This window comes from Pterocles gutturalis, unplaced genomic scaffold, assembly GCF_000699245.1.
Source record: "Pterocles gutturalis isolate BGI_N339 unplaced genomic scaffold, ASM69924v1 scaffold2955, whole genome shotgun sequence".
NCBI lineage: Eukaryota > Metazoa > Chordata > Aves > Pterocliformes > Pteroclidae > Pterocles > Pterocles gutturalis.
This window is the reverse complement of record NW_010143193.1, coordinates 3,185-10,853: the sequence shown is the minus strand read 5'-3', so window position 1 is coordinate 10,853 and position 7,669 is coordinate 3,185.

Genomic DNA, 7,669 nt, shown 5'->3' with positions numbered 1-7,669 from the left:
CCTAGACTTTCACGAAAGCGACATGAGGCCCTTTCAGTTCCCTCCTCTAGACTTCCTTTGACATTTCCATTACCAACCTGATGAGCCTTCTTGAAGATGCCAACAAAAGTGTTTCTACTAACAGCTTAAGACTGCTGCACAGTTTTCTATAAATTAAATAGCTTTATAAGGGATTTCTTTCCCCTCACAGATTTTCCAGCTCCTGTTTTTTGTTCACCACTGGCCTCTGCTGTTGGGCTTTTTTTCTTCCAATTCCCAAACCAAACAGGTGACTGAAAACTGTAACTTCAAAAATGCTCTGTAAAAAGAAAAACTAACTTAGAATTAGTTTTCGATTTCAATCCCACTGCGACATTTGCCTTTTTCCACTGACAATTCAATAACATGCAGAGGTGTGCAGGGGAATCACTTGTAGAGATCTATAAAAATCAGTTAAAGAAAGCACAGACATTTTTTCATTCTCTTTCAGCACCACGTCCAGGTGTGATTTGTATTGCTGTGACCGAGCTCTTTTTTTACGTAGTTCCATGGTTCAGTAATTATCAGGCCAAAGTCAGTATTGTTAGAAAGTGCCCATTTAGGAAGCATCCTGCCTGTCCTCCCGCCTCTGTACTGGCACCAAAGGAGTGGAAAACATTCCTACTGCACAGCTCCATGCTCAGCTAACACAGGCCACCAGAGAACAGGGCTCTCCAAGCTCCTCTGCTGGCTCAGATAAGCAAGGAGCTACATGTCCCAGGGCAGCAGGTTTGCTGGCATCCCCCAACCGCAGCAGCTCGCCTCCTCCTCCGCTCAGCTCCTTATCTGGAGCTCTGGAGAGAAGCTACTTGCTGACTGTTGAATTCAGCTGTAACAATGCTAAGAAAAATGAATAAAAATGCATACATGCTTAAACACGTATTTTTATGCATATCCTTATCAACACGGGCAGCACCCCAACTGCTCCTCACAAAGATTACTAAAATGGCAAAATCCCTTTGCTTGACAAAAACCTCTAAATCCTGTGTATTCATCAACACTGGCTACCTGGAAGCCATTGTGGACGCAAAGAAAGGCAACCGAGGAAAATTTCTCAAGGATACTAAGACATCTCATGTAATACCTTCAAACAAATATATAACAGTTCTGAATCCGCTTAATGGGTTTATTGCTTTGTCTAACCTATTAACTCCTTCTCATTACACCAAATCCTTCTGCAGAGCTGAACTCAGCATGGGATTCTCTACAAAATAAGAGTATACCATTGCAAGTGATTAATTTACTCTCTTAATTAACTCATAATTCCCTTACTTAATGGGCAATATATAGTAGCCTATCACACTAAAAGCTCATTTTTAAGAATCAGTATATGAACCATGTTTCCACCAAAACTGCCAGGAATCTGAAGCCGCATTCCTCCCTTTTCCTCTCTGCAAACCTTTCAATAGGTCCCTCCCGTAAGGATAAAACCCCGCCTTCTCTCCAAGATCAAAATCAACCCACACCTTGGCTGCCAGACGAGCTGTTGGTCTGTTCCTTCTCTGAGCCAACATAACGCCTGTAAACACTTCAGAACAGGAAATGAGGCAAGATCCTGATTCCCTAGGAAATCGTGATTTTCCAGGAACTGGAATTTCTTTGAGAACTGTTTCTGAAGTGCTGAGAGCAAAGTTTGTCTCCAAAGAGACACACAAAGGTGTAAAAGCTGAGCATCGGAGGGTTGCCACTAAGATCATCTTCAGAACTGAACTGAGAAACAGTTCACCAGCTGTGTAATCAAGAACACATTCCTCAGACTAAACAAACAAAAATATATTTAAAGCAACAACCTGCAAGACCCCCACCTCCTCAAACATCTTTGTCTGAAATAGATTTTTTTCATTTTTAGTTTCTAAATAACAGAAACAAAACTCACCACAAAACAGGGGAATGCTAACTTGAAGCATGTATTATGAAGAACAATGGATTAACGATACAATGAATTAAACATCCTAATTTTGTGGGTACTCGTAAAAAGAGTCGGTTCTTAGATTTACTGTGTCCAAGGTACTACTTCGTTTTCAGGGGACAGTCTCCCTTCGTAACATCGCTTTTCCCTCCTGCAGACTGGTTCCATTTCCTGCCTCTCCACCTGGCTGGCTGCTGCTGTTTCCAGAAGAATGCCAGGAAAAGCCCATCACTTTTGACATAAAATTTGAAACCTTTAAGGTGCTTGAATTACTTCAGAAAAGTTATTAAAGAAAAATCAGTTTCTTTAAAAATTTGTTCATCACTTTGCTTACTGACTTTTCAATGACAAAAGAAAGTAAAAAGGAAAAAAATTCTGGATATGGCCAACAGGAATGACACAGATGGAGAGTCACCCAGCAGTGAGGTGCAATGTTCCTGGGGTCTGTTTTCTGGTGCCAGGTGACAGGACTCCTGCGAAGATGGCAGTGAGTCTGAAAAGAGCAGACTCTGAATAAACTGACTTCACAATTTGCATTAATCACTTTGGTGCCAGTGTCCACCCTGATGGGTGTATCAGTATCTTACTGACACGTGAGGTGCAAATGAAGTTCCGGAGGATAAACCAAGAGTGCGTTGTTTGTGTTCGTGCTTTGTTCGAAGCATGTGCGCAGGACTTTCTACATTCTTCTTTTCTTGGAAGTACATCTCCTGAAATACATGCTTCCTACGAACAGCATGAGGAAAACTGCACGGCTTTTAGCCAAAGGAAGACACCTGGACTGTTCCACTGTCTTACTTTCCCAGTTAGCCTTTTTACCCCAGTTCATCTGATAACACATTCCAGCGAAGCGCTCACTTGGGTAATTCCATGAAAACAAGAACCAGCCCGTGAGAACTCTCTGCTGAGTGTGGAAGAAGCAAGCAGGACAAGTCCATGAGAAACAGTTAAATTCTTGTGAACCTTTCAGGGCCTCTGTATCCTGGCTGTTAAAGCCTAAGGATGTGTTCAAAGATTTTAAAAGGCTGATCACCAGAAAAAGGGGAAAACATCTGCAAGACATAGCACATCTGGAAGCGTCTGCCCTATTATCAGGGATTGCAGAGGCTGTTTTGACATATTGCTTTCTTACAGCAACTATCTGTGTAGATGTGAGGAAGGCTCAAATCTGCAATGACATAAATACCAACCAAAGAAATATCAGGACTTAGAAGCAAATAGCTGCTTCTTAAGGATTAACAGAGGCAGTTCTGTTTTACTACATGGAATTTTTGTTGCTCCTCCTCAAGCCCAGTATCTATACCCGTTCCAGGTGCAGGAACTGAAGCCACATGAGGAAAACTAAACAAACCTACCCCTGCACATACTCTGCCAAGGCAGGGATGAGCAGAGAAATGCACAGAGTGAGGCATTTCTTCTCACTTTCTAAATATCCTTTATCTTGTAGCTTGGGCTTTAGGACAGCTGCAGACGGGGCACGGTATTCTCCCCAAGAATGACCAAGCTGCCTGTGAATTGCTGCTGAAATTAAAAGGTACTCTTTGGTGTAAAGCTAAGCAATTGTAAACACCCAAACTAGACTCATTTTGGGCAAGTTCAACAGCCTAATGAAGACAAGAAAGCACAATCATCTGGCACCTCCCATACAGGTCGTATCTCCAAACCACTCAAAGCTCCGATATTTTCTGTCAAGAACAACTTCAAGCTTTCCAGGCCTAGCAATGACAATCCTCCTGCCTTCCCACTGCTTTTCCAATTAATATTCTCTACGGATGAGGTCTCCGAACTATCATTTCTGGATCAGAAGCATGGTCCTTGCATGCTCAATTTTTATTCTTTTCATCATTAACTTTAAAGAACTGACCAACTGTTCCTCCTTGACGCTCACCCTCCTGCTCACCCAGATCCTCACTGCTCAGCCTCAAGCCTGGTGACTCCACGCAATTCTCTCACTGTCTGTACTAGTCTTGTCTTTTCTGCTGGATTAAGTTTAAATTCTTACCCTTTGCCTTCAAATCCCACATAACTGTCTGTACTTACGACATGTAACTCCATGCTCTTGTTCAAACAATTGCTCAACTCAAGCTTCCCTCAGCGGCAAGTCTGTTTATTATTTAAGGAAACAGGAAGAAACCCCAACTTTAATTTTCATCTACCCATGAAATACATGTTCTTGTGACTACACTCCCTTCCCTTCCCTAAACTCTTCCTACTGTTTTTTCCTCCATTTGTACTATGTACAGCTGTGGACTGTTCACTCTTTCGAGCAGAGACCTTTTCTTTTCCAGGTTCTTCAAAGAAAATCTGCGTTATTTCCAGTGCTGTGAAAACAAGAGCACTGAGACACCACTTTTCAGGGTCTAGCATATGGTCATTTCTTGATTGTGGAAGAATACTTCTGGTATAATCATATAAAATAATTATTCTGTTACACATTATTCCAGAACAAAATTCCAATGATCTGGTATAATTACTCCACTCCCAAACATGAGTAATGATGCCTAAATAATATTGTGCTCATTCTGGAACAAAATGCCTACACAGGGAATAATACCAGCCTAACCATCATAAAAGTGTTTGGGTTTTTTTAATTTCTGTATTGTTACGCCAAAGAATTTCATCAGGTAGATAAGACTTGAGTGATTCAATCAGAATTACAGTAAAATATATCCTAACATTGGGCACGCATCAGCCTTATACACAGATCATGAGCAGTTCATTAGTTATTCAACATATATTACTAATTATGACTAACACTTCTGATTATTTACTTTGAAAGTTGAGTATCTGAAAGAAAGACAAACGCAATATACTAATTCAACCACCAAACCTTCCTCAGGAAATGAGAACCACATCTCAAATCACAGCTTAGTGTGGTTTGAAATCCTCAGCAGGCGAGCAGGATACGCAAGAGGCCGCGTTAACCACAGCCAGCAATGCCTGCCGCACTCACAGAAGATACAGGCTCCTTTTCGCTTATCAAAGCTCCCACAGCTCATTACTGTTGCAAAACTCGGACAGATTCCTGCTTCCAGAAATATAACTGGAATTTTGATTTCTTAGAAAAAAGGTCTAATTTACCATCGATAGTATCAACAAGGTCATGGCAGTCCTTATGTAAACATCTTTGAGAACTATGGGGTGTTTTACAGTTAAAATTTATACCAAGCAATCTTGGATTTCAACATTATACACTGTATCTGTCTTTAAAAATAAAAAATTTAAAAAAGGAAAATCCAGTTTGCCTCCATGCACAGGCCTTAATGACCAAGAGAAGTCTGAATTTGTACTTCTGGTTTTCTAAGAGAACATTCTACCAATCTTCTTCCCCTCAAAAAAGGTTTGGAGGGTAAGCATTAGCCCAGCATTTCAAGTATTAAATTTTTTAGGTTTTTTTTTTTTTTTTTTTTAACTCAATGCGTAACATTGCTGTTGACAGTTTCAGAAGAATTTCAAGATTTATTCTTTACTAGCACAAAAAAAGTTTCCAACTTTCAAGCTGAAAGTTGAGGCACTTCACAGAATCTCCCAACAGCTGAGGCTGAAAAGGACATCTGGAACTCCAGCGTCTCTGCTCGAAGCAGGGTCAGCTACAGCAGGACCCTCAGGAGGGTGCAGTGAGGTGGGTGCTGCCTCTTCTCTAAAGTAACAAGTGATGGGACAAGAGGAAATGGCCTCAAGTTGCACCAGGGGAGGTTTAGGCTGGATATTAGAAAAAATTTCTTCACTGCAAGAGTGATGAGGCATTGGAACAGGCTGCCCAGGGCAGTGGTGGAGTCACCATCCCTGGAGGGGTCAAGAAACGTGCAGATGTGGTGCTTGGGGACATGGGTTAGTGGGTTGGGTGGGGTTGGGTTGACGGTTGGACTGGACGATCCTTGAGGTCTTTTCCAACCTTCATGATTCTAGGATTCCGTGAATTCTATGACATTGCCCAGTCGGATTTAGAGTATTTCCAAAGGTGGAGACCCCAAAACCTCCCAAAGCAACAGGTTTCAGCATTTCATCACCCTCAGGATAAAAAGGATTTAAACCACTAGCTAGCATTCACACCGGCCCACCTTCACTTGCCTCACCATCCACTTACGACCAAATCTAAAATGCCTTTTCTGAGGGCACCATCCAAGGGAAGCAAGCTCCAGAGCTTATCAAATCACTGCCCACGCGCTGCCCATCCAGAGCACAATCCCAGCTCCTGCTATGGTCAGGTGGAACATTCTGGAACTGGGAGAACGTAAGGAGCTGCACAAAGCTCAGCTGGTGTTTGTGATTCACAAGGCTGTCTCTGTGGCCTGCTTCCACGGCAGACGGTACCAGTTCACAGTTGACTTTGATCTACTTTCATGTGAGCTGTACAATTAAGATGCTATAAACAAATCTGGATGCCATAAGGAGGAAAAAAACAAACCTTGAAGCCAACCTTTCTCAACCATTAATCCAAAATATTGTTCAGTATCATATATAGGAGACAGTATTATTTTAGAATGATTGATAGAATATTTACAAAACAATAAAAATTATTTAACAAGCCCATTCCTCTGGTCATCCACTTTTCTTCATCTAGTTCTAGAATACGTGTATGCACATTGCCTTTTCCTGGTAAACAAAATAATCTGGGAGTCCCCAGAGCCCAAGAGGACAACACTTCTCTTCCAGCCAGACTAAAGCTCAAGAATTTATGTTCCCCCGTTTGCTGTTAATTCATTCAGGCAAAACTTTTTCCAATCGGTTTGCCCATGGATTCAGCTTTTGAGCCTTAGGAGTATAAGGTTTCTGCAGAGGAGTCCCTTACTCGGTCTCTAACATGAGGTACGGCAAAGTGCTATTAGTGCTGATGACTCAGCTGACTTTTGCAATTCCGGATCACCAAGCCGCGTCAAGCCAACAGGTAAGATATCCCCAAAAGCAGCCTGAGTTTTTTTACAACAGTAAGCACGGTACCACCATTTTCAAAACATAACCATCCCTTTAACTGATTATAAAAGCATGGGTAGTTGTCTCTGTCCTCTTTTACACTATATCCTGTACCTGACGATGGATCCTTCTTCCCTGATCTGCTAAAAGATGAGCCCCCTTCCCCTGCAATAGGCAGATTTAAGTAAAGGCCGTTCTTGAGAATCTTTGTTTTGTTCAGTAAACTTGTAGTTTACGGCCCCTTAGAAGCCTCATCTTGTAGTCTAACTCCTCCACGTTAGAATGTTCTTATTTTTATGCAAAATGGGTATCTTGAGTTCTCTTTGGGTAGCAGAAAACTTTTTAAGAGAAGAGGTTATCTTCTGCAGTCTGTCCATTTCCTCTTCTCACGCCTCCACTGAACTACCTGTAGCACAGTGCAAAGCGAACCACATGCAACTCATCCAAAGTTCACTACCATCAGCCTTTGGCTAGCAAAAACAGGGATATTTCAACTCACGGACAAGGTATCTCCTTTCCCACAACATATGGAGCTGAACAGACCAAGTCTATCTACAGCTGGCCAAATGAAAACCACCTATATTTATTAAAAAAAAAACAAAAAAAACCCCCACAAACAAACCAAAAAAAAACCAAACCAGGGCCTACAGGAAAGATGGGGAGGGACTCTTTATCAGGAGTGTAGCGATAGGATGAGGAGTAATGGTTTTAAACTGAAAGAGGGGAGATTGAGATATTAGGAAGAAATGTTTTCACTGTGCGGGGGGTGAGGCAGTGGCCCAGGTTGCCCAGAGAAGCTGTGGATGCCCCATCCCTGGAGGGGTTCAA